This window comes from Hyaena hyaena, unplaced genomic scaffold, assembly GCF_003009895.1.
Source record: "Hyaena hyaena isolate Hyena2069 unplaced genomic scaffold, ASM300989v1 scaffold_347, whole genome shotgun sequence".
Classification (NCBI taxonomy): domain Eukaryota; kingdom Metazoa; phylum Chordata; class Mammalia; order Carnivora; family Hyaenidae; genus Hyaena; species Hyaena hyaena.
In genome coordinates, this window is record NW_024080979.1 from 1,736,705 (window position 1) to 1,749,548 (window position 12,844).

Consider the following 12,844-nt stretch of genomic DNA (forward strand, 5'->3'; position numbering starts at 1 on the left):
GGTGGAAAGAAAAGTTTGATGTGTTGGATGTAGAGAAAGGTGGTGCTTTCCTAAAGGGATTTTCAAGGGCAATTCTGGCTATACATATTTTTTTTTAATTAAAAAAACTTTTTTGATGTTTATTTATTATTGAGACAGAGAGAAACAGAGCATGAATAGGGGAGGGGCAGAGAGAGAGGGAGACACAGAATCTGAAGCAGGCTCCAGACTCTGAACTATCAGCACAGAGCCTGACGCAGGGCTTGAACCCATGAACCATGAGATCATGACCTGAGCTGAAGTCGGATGCTTAACCGACTAAGCCACCCAGGCGCTCCTATACATAATTTTTTTAAAAAAATGTATTTTTAATGTTTATTTTTGAGAGAGAGAGAGAGAGAGACAGAGGATTTGAAGTGGGCTCCATGATGAAAGGAGAGAGCCCAATACAGGGCTCAAACTCACAAACCGTGAGGTCATGACCTGAGCCAAAGTCAGAGGGTTAAGAATCCCCGAAGGTGCCCTGTGGCTATACCTAATTTTTGCCCTGCCACGGACTTTAACCACAACTCCTGCAGTCTTATGGAAGGATGAGACAGGGAATGAACAAAGGTGAAGAGAAAGATGGTGGGAGCAGCGAGTATGACTTGGAGGACACTCTCACCAACACCTCAGGCACCCATGTCGTTGCCCATGAATGGTTACAGGCTGCAACTGTTCCAGCAGCATCTTTCTCTCCGGCTTCAGCAATTCTTAGAGCATTCGCAGGAGGAAGGCAGGAAGAAGACTGCCTTACCCTCATTAAAAAAACAAAAAAGTCAAGGTATTGACTGGCCTTAGTCAGTGAGAAAGCTTTAGACTTTGAACACTGGATTCAGTCTGCCTTCTTATATGTATAATTTAGGCACAAAATAGACCACTGCCTGCTTTCTCAACAGTGAGAGAGCAAACGTAACAGAAAAAGGTTTTTATAGTCCCACTGGATGAAGCCCTACGATAGATTGAAAAGATACAGTGTGAAATGGTGTGTGAAGAGAAGGAGCTAAGTTAACAGAGAAGTCAATCTGGAAAGCTGTAGCTAACAGGATTCAGAATGGATGGGTGCCGATGCCTTCTGGAGAACACACTCTTGAATGGTCTGTTCATATCCTTTGATATGTGCTGAGCGCTCTAAGAGTTGGGCTGTAGGTGATTCTGTTCTGCTCATTGGACTATACATTAGTTGACCCACATCATGTGTCAGAGATTGTAAGAACAGAACCAGGAAATCTGCTGAGAATACTCTTCATGGAGGAATTACGTTTTATTCTCCGTGTGAACAAAGAGAAACGGTGTCTACTCTGCCTGTGGTACTACACACGATTTACAGGTGCATCATTAGGGATAGGCTGCATGGTGCAGGGTTTAAAAAATTCAATGAGAAAGACCATAAGGAAGATGAGCATCTCCAATCTATTGCTCTCATGTCTTCTATTGTTTCAGAACATGTGGCTACACTGGGACCAAGCTAATGTTAATCTGGGGCCTCACAGCTGCTGTGTTTCAACAAGTCACCCAAATTATACTGAAAGCACTTGCAAGACTTTCCTGTACCTGAAGGGCCAAGAGCATCGTCTGGCTAACATGAGACCTCAGGGATGATGTTATGAATGTTTCTGAATGGTTCCCAATGCAGCTCTGAGAGCAAGCTCATTTGAGAAAAGGAAGAACTTCTGTCACACTGTCAGGGGATAAAAACATTTAAAAGACAACAAAACAAAGCATGGAGGTAAGTGGCTTGCAATAGCAGAGATGCAGCAGAATAATTAAAGATTGTAACTGGGCCTAGTCATACATGCGGCACAATAAAAGAATTTTTTTGTTTTTTAAGTAGGCTTCACGTCCAGCACAGAGCCTAATGTGGGGCTTGAACTTATAACCCTGAGATCAAGACCTGAGCTGAGACCAAGAGGTGGATACCCAACCGAATGAGCCACCCGGGTGCCCTGATAAGAGAATTTTCTAGAGCTGTCTTATTGGTTCTGAACAAAGTTGGGCTTTTGGTGAATATATTACATTGTCTCTTTAAAAGTTATTTTCTAATAATACAAATGCATTCATATGATCTGGGTAGTTAAACTTAATTGTATAATTAGAACAAATGAGCACAATTAGATTGCATTAACCATATGTAACAACATTATTAGGTACATAAATCTTTTCTTCAAGGTTTATATGGAACTCGCCCACCCCCACCCCACCCCATACACAGAGTAGTCTTACCCCACAAGACCAGGAATTGTCATCTGTGTTGTTCAGGATGGCACCTATTATTTCAACCCCTCTTACTCCCCTGTCTACAAGGAATTACACATTGGCACTGGAGATATTAATGAGGCATGTTAGGGAGAATCCATGCCTAAGTAGCAGAGTAAGAAAGTTGATTCTATGATAAAAATAACAGCTGCATTTATTAACTACTACATGACACAAGGTATTAGGGCAATCATTTTATATATCATCTCATCCAAAATCTGATAACAGTATGAGGTAAATGTTATTCTTATCTTGTTTGACAGATGAGGAGGCTGAACAGATAGCAACCCAGGTACGGATAATTCCAAAGTTCAGCTCCTAGCCATTATGCTACTTTGACTTTGATAAAACTATTTTATTTTTATTCATTTATTTTTTAATGTTTCTTAGAGAGAGAGAGAGAGAGAACATGAGTGCGCATGAGCAGGGAAGGGCACAGTGAGGAGGAGACACAGAATACAAAGCAGGCTCCAGGCTCTGAGCTGTCGGAAGGTGGGGCTCGAACCCATGAACCATGAGATCATGACCTGAGCTGAGGACGCTTAACCGACTTGAGCCACCTAGGTGCCCCTAAAATTGACTATTTTAATTCTAAATACTGCCAGTTAAAGCCTCCACTCCCAGCCCTTTTATCTTTCTTTGTGGATAGCTGAATTTTATATATACATTTCGGTCTGTAACCCATAGCTAAGCTGGATATGGACCACTGAGCTGAGGTAGAAAAATTTTCGAAGTGAAATTGTTTCCATCCAACTATATCGCTTCTTGCTGAGTGTTCATTTAATACCCATGGAACATGAGTTGTTTCCAAGAAGAGAAGGTGAGAGTAGTGGGGAGTCTGTCCACAAAGAGGGTCTGGCATGGGCACAGACACGGAGTTAAGGAGGCCCAGTACGTGAGGGGAAGTGCGTCTGTGAGGTGGGGAGGTTTGGGGTCAGAGAGAAAGGACTGGCAGAGCAGGTGGGGGCCAGAAAAGAGAGACACTGTTGATCCAACCAATGCTTGTGAAATTAACTCTGTAGGAGATGGAGTCCGTGGATGTGGGATTAAAGCTTAAGCAACATTACTACATAATGAGATTTGTCCTTTAGGAAAAAAACAAAGAAAACGAAAAAAACCAAAAAACTAGCACTAGCATGGAGAACTTGGAGCAGCAAACAAAGACAAGGTGAAAGCTATGACAACAGCCCAGTTGAGAGAAGATGAGGCCCTGGGGAAGGAGAGAAGTGGCCACGTGGTCTAGACATTTCCAGTTTAAAACCAGCAGGATTTGGATATTTAGTAAAAGCAGGGTGGGAGATTTGAGGAATACACACACACACACACACATGATACATATAAAAAGTTCAAAAACATACATATAAATAAAAAATATATAAAATTAAAAAATATATTTAAAGTTTATTTTGAGAGAGAGAGCATGAGTGTGCACACGCATGAGCAGGGGAGGGGCAGAGAGGGACAGAGAGAGAATCCCAAGCAGGGTCCATGCCATCAGTGCACACCCTGACTCAGGGCTGTAACTCACCAACAATCTGTCAACTCATGACCTGAATGGAAACTAGGAGTTGGACACTTAACCAGATGAGCAACCCAGGTGCCCCTTGAGGACAATATTAAGCAAGATTACAGGGAGAAGATTCTTTGTTCTCCCTAGAAGAGGTTCAGTAACTGAAATGTTGGATATGCTGAATTTGAAAGAAATGTAAGAGAGTTGGCTGGAGGTGTCCAGAGCGTAGCTGGAGCTGCAGGTAGGGGAGTGGCTAGAGATCAAGATATTCACTTACTTACAGGTATTTACTGAGTGGCTACTATGCTCCAGGCCTGTCTTAGGGTCTTGGGAGAGAGCAGGGAAGGGCCAGCAATATGTAAGTGGCTGGTAAAGCCAGGGAGTGGCTGAAATCCTTGGCAATGTGAGGGCAGGAAGAGAGGATGGCTGAGGACAGAACCCTGAGGAATCTGGGCACCCAAAGGGCAGGTAAGGAAGGAGGGGGAGGAGGGAGCAAAGGGGATTGAGACAGAGTGGAGAGAAGGGCAGGAGTACATGGCATTACTGGGAACAAAGGGAGAAAATAGGGCCCTTTAAAAAAATTTTTTTAATGTTTTATTTATTTCTGAGAGAGAGAGAGAGAGAGAGAGACAGCATGAGCAGGGGAGGGTCAGAGAGAGAGGGAGACACTGAATCTGAACCAGGCTCCAGGCTCTGAGCTGTCAGCATAGACCCCGGCGCAGGGCTCGAACCCACGAACCATGAGATCATGACCTGAGCCGAAGTCGGATGCTTAACCAACTGAGCCACCTAGAAGCCCCATTTTTTTTTTTTTTAAGTTTAAATGTGTTGGGCACCTGGGTGGCTCAGTCAGTTGAGCTTCTGACTTTGGTTCAGGTCATGATCTTGAGGTTCATGAGTTCAAGCCCTGCGTAGGACTCTGTTAATAGCTCAGAGCCTGGAGGCTGCTTCAGATTTTGTGTCTCCCTCTCTCTCTGCCCCTCCCCTGCTCACGCTCTTTCTCTCAAAAATAAACATTAAAAATATTAAAAACATTTTTAAAAATGTGGCAATAAAGGTATTAAGAAGGTAATGTAACATTTACCATCTTAACTATTTTTTAAAAAGTTTCTTTAAAAAATTTTTTTTGTTTATTATTGAGACAGAGAAACAGAGCATGAGTGGGGGAGGAGCAGAGAGAGAGGGGGACACAGAATCTGAAACAGGCTCCAGGCTCTGAACTATCAGCACAGAGCCCGATGCAGGGCTTGAACCCATGAACCATGAGTTTATCACCTGAGCTGAAGTTGGATGCTTAACCGACTGAGCTACCCAGGCGCCCCTAAAGTTTCTTTTTTAATGTTTATTTATTTATTTTGAGAGACAGAGAGAGAATGAATGAGAATCCCAAGCAGGCTCCACACTCATCTCAGAGCCTGACGTGGGGCTCGATCTCACAAACTGTGAGTTCAAGACCTGAGCAAAAATCAAGAGTCAGACACTTAATCAACTGAGCCACCCAGGTGTCCTCCATCTTAACCATTTTTCAGTATACCATTCAATAGTGTTAAGTATATTCAGCATTGCCATGCAACAGATTTTCAGAACTCATCTTGCAAAACTGAAATTCCCTATCTATTAAACAACAACTCGCCATTTTCCCTCCCCCCAGCCTCTGCAAGCCAACATTCTACTTTCTGTTTCTAAACTTAATGACTTCAGAAATGTCATGTAAGTGGGATTGTGAAGTATTTATCTTTTTGTGACTGGCTTCTTTTCTTGTGTAATGTTCTCCACACTGAATCCACACTATAGGTGTGACAGGATTCCCTTCCTTTTGAGGCTGAATAATATTCCATTGTATGTACATATCATATTTTGTTTATTTATTCATCCAGGAATAAGCACCTGGGCTGCTTCTACCTCTTTGCTATTGTGAATAATACTGCTCTGATATAAGGTGAAAAAACCTCCTCAAGACCCTGCTTTCTGATGAATTATGGGAATCTACCCCCAAAGCCAAGAGTACACTGTATACAATGTATGACAGCTAACTTGACAATAAATTATAAAAACAAAAACAAGCCCTACATCCTTGGAGATTCTGATTCAGTAGGTCTGAGGAAAGGCCTGGGAATCATTTGGTTCACAAAGCCCACCACAGTGAGGCTTTGCTTTGGGGAATAGTTTTGGGACTCACTGTTACTGAGCAACTGTTCTTTAGTGCAGTGCTTCTCAACCACTGTGGCGTCACTGAATCACTGAGACCTTTTTTTTTTTTTTTTTTAAATTTTTTTTTAATGTTTTATTTATTTCTAGGAGAGAGAGACAGAGACAGCGTGAGCAGGGGAGGGTCAGAGAGAGAGGGAGTCACAGATTGAAACAGGCCCCAGGCTCTGAGCCGGCAGTCAGCACAGAGCCCGACGCGGGGCTCGAACCCACGAACCGTGAGATCATGACCTAAGCGAAAGTCAGACGCTTAACCGACTAAGCCACCCAGGCGCCCCTCACTGAGACCTTTTATAAAGATGCTGATGCCTGCATGCCATCTCCAGAGATTACGATTTCATTGATTTGGGGTATGGCCCGGGCACTGGGAATTTAAAAGCTCCCCAGGTGATTCTGATATGCAGCCGAGATGGAGAACCACTGTTCTGGTGTATTTCTATTAATCAGTGCCCTGAATTGTTAGTCTTAGCAATAAGTTAACAGAATCCTAGCTCAAGAGACATTATAGAATTTCTCATTGAGTAAATATTCCCTGACTGTACCTCTCACCTATTTATAAAGCAGTTTACAGTGGACTTTACTCCGTTATCTCATGGAATCCCTCGCATACGGCTGTAAAGCAGGGTGAGTAGATATTATCCCCATTTTATTCATGAGAAAGCTGAGATTCACAGTTTTCTAACAGCATACTTGTTGATAAACACAGATTAGGTACATGTGCTTCCCTGAGAAGACATCATGGTCCAGTTGGAGACGTAAGATGGAAACAGGAATGTGGTGTAAAGAGTGCAGTACAGATCTGCAAATATACGAAAATTCAGAGAAAGAAGTTTAGGAAGAGTAATTTGTGAAGAGGAGGGATTCAGAGAAGGCTCTTTAAAGGAGGTAGTCCTGGGGCACCTGGGTGGCTCAGCCGGTTAAGAATCCCCTCCTGTACATAGAGCTGCCACTATGCTTCCTGGCCACAAGAGAAAAGAAGAGGAGGGCCTGGGTGGCTCAGTCGGTTAAGCGTCTGACTTCGGCTCAGGTCATGATCTCACGGTTTGTGGGTTCCAGCCCCGCGTCGGGCTCTGTGCTGACAGCTCAGAGCCTAGAGCCTATTTAGGATTCTGTGTCTCCCTCTCTCTCTGACCCTCCCCTGCTCATGTTGTCACTCTCTCAGAAATAAATAAAACATTAAAAAAAAAAAGGAGGTAGGCCTGCCTCTTCTTGGAACTGATGAAAGTTGTAGAATTTCCTTTGAGGGTCTGAATGGAGGGCAAATGGTGCTGTGCTCCAAACTGGTTCCCTTTATTGGATTTTTAGGATTTTGTAACTCAGTCTGTGTAACTTCCTTAGTGTCTTTAGTTTATCATATTTATAATACACTCTGTTGTTCTTATGAAAAAATAAATATGCCCTGCTTTCACTTCTATTGGATATACCCTTAGAAGGATTGTTAGATTATATGATAGTTGTTTTTAATTTCTTGAGGAACCACATACCGTTTCCCACAGTCCACTTGGTGGTTGTTGTTGTTTTATTTTAGAAGCGGTTTCTTTTCCATCAACCTTATTTCCCCTTTCTTTGCCTCTGTGGAAGAGCAGCTGCGGACTGCTCAGTGGTTGTTCCCGCCCGCTCAGTGGCCCGAGAGCCGCAGACCAGTGTTCCCGGGCAGGCGGAGGCTGTGGCCTCCCGGGCACTGCTGAGTAGGCACACGGGCCCGCGCCTTCACACCAGTCTGCGACTTCGGGCTGAGGAGCAGTGAACTCGGGGGCGGGAGCAGTCCCTTCACCCTGAAATTCCTCCTTGGTCACAGCCTTTTCAGCAGTGACCCGCTCTGCCTTTTCCGTCCGTAGAAGTAGAGACCAGTCAGGACCTCCCGCGGGTGTTCACGGGAAACGGAGCCGCGCGTGCGCAGAACTTCCTGGGCCCAAGCCCGCCACATCGGACCCGCTCAGTGAGCTCTCTTGTTGCAAGGGACACCAATGCCCAAGGAGCGCAGAGGGGTCTGTGACACACAGCGATGGGAGGCAGGTTAACGTGTGACACACAGCGACGGGAGGCGGGTTAACGTCAGACGCCTCCGTGAGAGGCTGGTGGTCAGCCCTGGGATCCGTCACCACCGGAAGTCTCGGCTCCTGGAAGGCTGCCTGGATGTGGTTTAGTGAAGGTTCCAGAAGTGAAGTGGCCGCCAATAGGAGGGGCTCCAGCAGCAGCAGCAGCAGCAGCAGCAGCAAACCTCAGCACAGCTCACTGGCCAGTGCTCCCGGATGACTGGACACTGACATCAGCTGGGTTTTCAGTGGCAGCAAGGGCACGAGCTGCCGGCAGAAGCTTCTCCCACGTTCTCTTCAGATTTGTGATGTAGACGCCGTCACTGTTCTTGTGTAGATGTAATGTTCCATTGGAAGTCAAGGTTGGTGCCCCTTAGGTGGGTTCCTGCTGCAGGAGATGTGAGCACATCCTCCTCCTGGCATTTGCAGGACATCAAGGGCTCCGGACATCGTGAAAGTTTCCGTCTTAAGTCATGACGGGAATGCAGAACAATGCCATGTGGACCCCTCCCAGGGTAGCACGGAAAGGCAGTCCACTTGGTTTTTGGCATCGCTAATTCTGACTAGAAAGAATAGAAATGGTAGCTATTTGGCATATTACCTGTGTGTTAAGCAGAAATGTGCATTACCTTATTTAATCCTGAAAAACAGTATTCTAAAGAGGTATTATCAGCACATTTTGCCGAAGAGGTATAGAAATGTTAAATAGGCCAAGGGATTAGTTACAACTCGGGACTCGAAATCAGGTCTCTCCAAATGTTCAGATGTGGTCGTTCTGAAGTTTTATTTCCAATGAAAAGGGCTCATTTTCCCAAGTTCCCTGGCGATCTACGACATGTTTTTCATAATTTGGAGAGTAGTTGTGAATCATAAGGTAACATTTAATTTTTTAAAGTTTTTAAATTATTTACTTAGAGAGAGAGCAAGAGTGTGCACATGTGAGAGACGGAGGGGAGGGAAAGAGAGAAGGAAAGAGAGAATCCTAAGCAGGCTTGGGCTGGCGACCCTGGGATCAGGGTCAGAATGAAAAGTCAGATGCTCAACCAACTGAGCCATTCAGGCGTCTCTCACAAGGTAAGATTTAAAAGGACTGGAGTCAGTAATTATACTTCCACTCTCATAATTCTGACCCCAAATTCTTAGTCACATCTCTCCATGCAGTAAGTAGAAGCGGGTCATTCCTACACACCACCACCAGCTCTCCAGGTCAGCACCACACTGAGCCTCTCGTCTTCGGAGTAGTGTCTGCATTATAACCAGTTGCTGTTATTGTTCAGAATTAATGAACAGTTTGCAAACTAGCATCACTTCTGTGAAAGTTGATGGACATATTAATTATACCTTATTCAGATTTCACAGTTGCGCGACCCAGATTCTTCTTTTCTGCCAAATTTCCAAAGATGCAGTGGCATTTTAAAAACTCCAGTGAAACACAGTTAGTGTATTAAAATGCAAACAAGGGAGGAACTGGCCAGGCAGAAACAGGAAGATGATAAGCTCGGTTTTTCTGATTTCAGGACTCAGTCAGATGGTCCATTTTCAGAGTTTTTAGGTTGATTCAACAGTGCCTATCTTTCCCTTCTGGGATTTTTAAAATTTTTTGTAGGCACTCTATCAAGTGTCTCCTTTCTATTACATAAGGATCAAAGCATTTACTTGAAGCCTGATACCAGCTGCTGATTACCAATATCCTAAATGCATTAGATCTCTTGCTTTTGGTGCTTATAGTCTACATTGATAGAAGATGGGGATGCACACAGGGGCTTGAATCTTGACTTCACTATTATTTATTGAGCTACTGCCATGACAGGCATTATGCAGATGCTAAGGATACAGTAATACATATCCTTAGTGGGCTCAGAGAGGGTCCACTGGGTTTAGGCAAGTGATAAGCCAGAAGACCACCTGCATTGAGGAAGTGGGTGAGGAGACAGAAGGTGAAAGTAACTGGCAAGAAGCTTCCTGGTGATAAAAGGGGATAGACCTGGGGGTTTATAGGGTTGAGAAAAGTTATTTTCAAGTTATCAGACTTGAGCACATTTCAGTGCTGATGGGAAGAATGCTAGGAGAGGGTGAGGAGAGGTACTGGGACAACTGGACTCTGTAAGGTTCTGCAAAATGCAGAGAGGCTGTGGTCCATGTACACACAGAGGGATTTGCTTAGGATGGAAGGCAGGCCCCCGCTTCCACTGTGACAGGACAGAGTGGGGAAAATGAGGATGAAGAGTAAGATAAATGTGGAACTGTGTAGCAGCTGTAAGGCAATCTGATGACACCTCTTTCTCCTGTGAGGTAGGAGACAAGGCTATGGGCTTAGGGAGGTGAGGGATTGGGGGGAGATAAGACTTTTATGGGAACAGGGAAGACTCAGGATGGCCATTGTGGAGGATCACAGGGGATGAAGCAGAGACACATGGAAGGATTGCATCTGTGGTAGTGGCACCTACTTTTTTTTTTTTTTTTTTTTTTTTTACAAATGGTTTATTGTCAAATTAGTTTCCACATAACACTCAGTGCTCATCCTCACAAGTGCCCTCCTCCATGCCCATCCCCCCCACCCCCCCACAACCAACAGTCCTCAGTTTTTGTCAGCATTCAAGAGTCTCTCATGGTTTGCCTCTCTCCCTTTCCCCCACCATTTCCGCCCTTCTTCTCCCCCTTGTTCCTCCGTCAAGTTCCTCCTAATCCTCCTATACGTGCAAACATATGATATTTGTCCTTCTCTGCCTGACTTATTTCGCTCAGCATAACACCCTCAAGGTCCATCCATGTTGCTACACATGGCCAGATTTCATTGTTTCTCATTGCCATGTAGTATTCCATGGTATAGATAAACCACATCTTCTTGATCCATTCATCTGTTGATGGATACTTAGGCTCTTTCCATGTTTTAGCTATTGTGGAGAGTGCTGCTATGAACATTGGGGTACATGTGCTCCTATGCATCAGCATTTCTGTATCCCTTGCGTAAATTCCTAGCAGGTGGCACCTACTTCTATGCTTGTGTGATTTACTTTCCCTGTTGGTACTATTCAGTGGTCCAGGGGTAGAATCAAGGAAGGCAGACAGTTGGGTGAATGCAGGGTTGAAAACTTGGTGGACTTGTATAATGACACATGGCAAAGGGTTTCAGGATGCTGGCAAAGAAAGGACTGGAGTGAGGGTGTGTTGGTCAGTAAGCAAGTGATGACAGAGAAAGTCAAGTATGAGGGATCAAGGTCTTGATCAGCTTGAAGGGCAAAGAATGGATACCTGGTTTTGGTTTCCCAGAAGTTCTAGGTAATGGCAGAGTCTAGGATCTATTGGTGGCTATAGTGTGTACAACAATCAAAGTGCAAGGAAATAGAGAACGTAAAAGAACTGAGAGTTTACATTTATGTGGACGACCACTGTTGAGGCCTCGGAAGGTGAGAGGGCTTGAGGGTGAAGGAAGACTGGAGGACACTGTCAAAGTCTTTCAGAAAGTGTGCAGGCCTGGGAGGTTTGATTATTATCCCAATTCTACAGGAGAAGAAACTGAGGCATGGAAATCACACAGCTATTGGGTGGCAGAATCAAGCCTTTTAACCCAGGTGGTCAGTCTGCAGAGTTCATGTGCTATAACACGAAGCTGTCTGTTATCACATTATATGAGAGAACAGCTATAGAAGGCTCAAGGGGGCCAAGGAGGGAAAAGTAGGTTCCCAGAGGACACATGTTGACATTCCAGTTGGATCTTGAAGAATAATAATAGTTCACATTTATTTGGCCAGGCATTAAGGCAAATAATGTGCATGAAATGGTTCCACTGAATTGAACTCTTCTGACATCCCTTTGTGGTGGGTTGGGTTATCACTACCCTATTTTAGAGAAGAGGGCATTGAAACACAAAGTGGCTCAGCACTTGCTCTCACATGTTGGAGCCTCGATTTTAACTGAGGCCATCTGGTACCAGAGCAGGGTACCCAACCACAGCCCAGGAGCTCCAGGGAGATGGTGGGAGGGGAAAGGGGGCCTTGGGGCAGAGTGGAGTGTGTTTGCCAAGGCAGGAGGGAGTTCCTGCAGGATGTACATAATGGCTGGAAAGCTGGAGAAACAGAGTGAAGGATTTAATTCCACTGGGGAATCAGGATCAATCTTCCTTCCATGTGAGCATGTAGAGCTCAGGCTGCCTCTTGGGTAACTCTGTGGAGGGGTGAAGTCTGTGGTGATATGTTCCTGCCTCCCCTCCCACTGAGCCAGATTCCACTTGACTTAGTGACAGTCAGTGCTGGAGGCTGGCTCCAGCAGGTCCAGGGGTCACTGAAGGATGGACAGTGTAGGCGAGAGAGAGTGAGAGAGCCCCGAGATTCTTTCTGATCACCAAGCAGGCATCTCTGTCCTGTCAGTTTTGGTGTCTTTATTTATAGGTCAAATGTTAACATGGCATCAGAAAATGGGCATGGAGGAGGGCACTTTGGGGATGAGCACTGAGTGTTATGTAGAAACTAATTTGACAATAAACTATTTGAAAAAAAAAAGGAAGATGTGGTTTATCTATACCATGGAATACTACATGGCAATGAGAAACAATGAAATCTGGCCATGTGTAGCAACGTGGATGGACCTTGAGGGTGTTATGCTGAGCGAAATAAGTCAGGCAGAGAAGGACAAATATCATATGTTTGCATGTATAGGAGGATTAGGAGGAAGTTAACGGAGGAACAAGGGGGAGAAGAAGGGCGGAAATGGTGGGGGAAAGGGAGAGAGGCAAACCATGAGAGACTCTTGAATGCTGACAAAAACTGAGGACTGATGGATGTGGGGGGGAGGGGGTGATGGGCATGGAGGAGGGCAC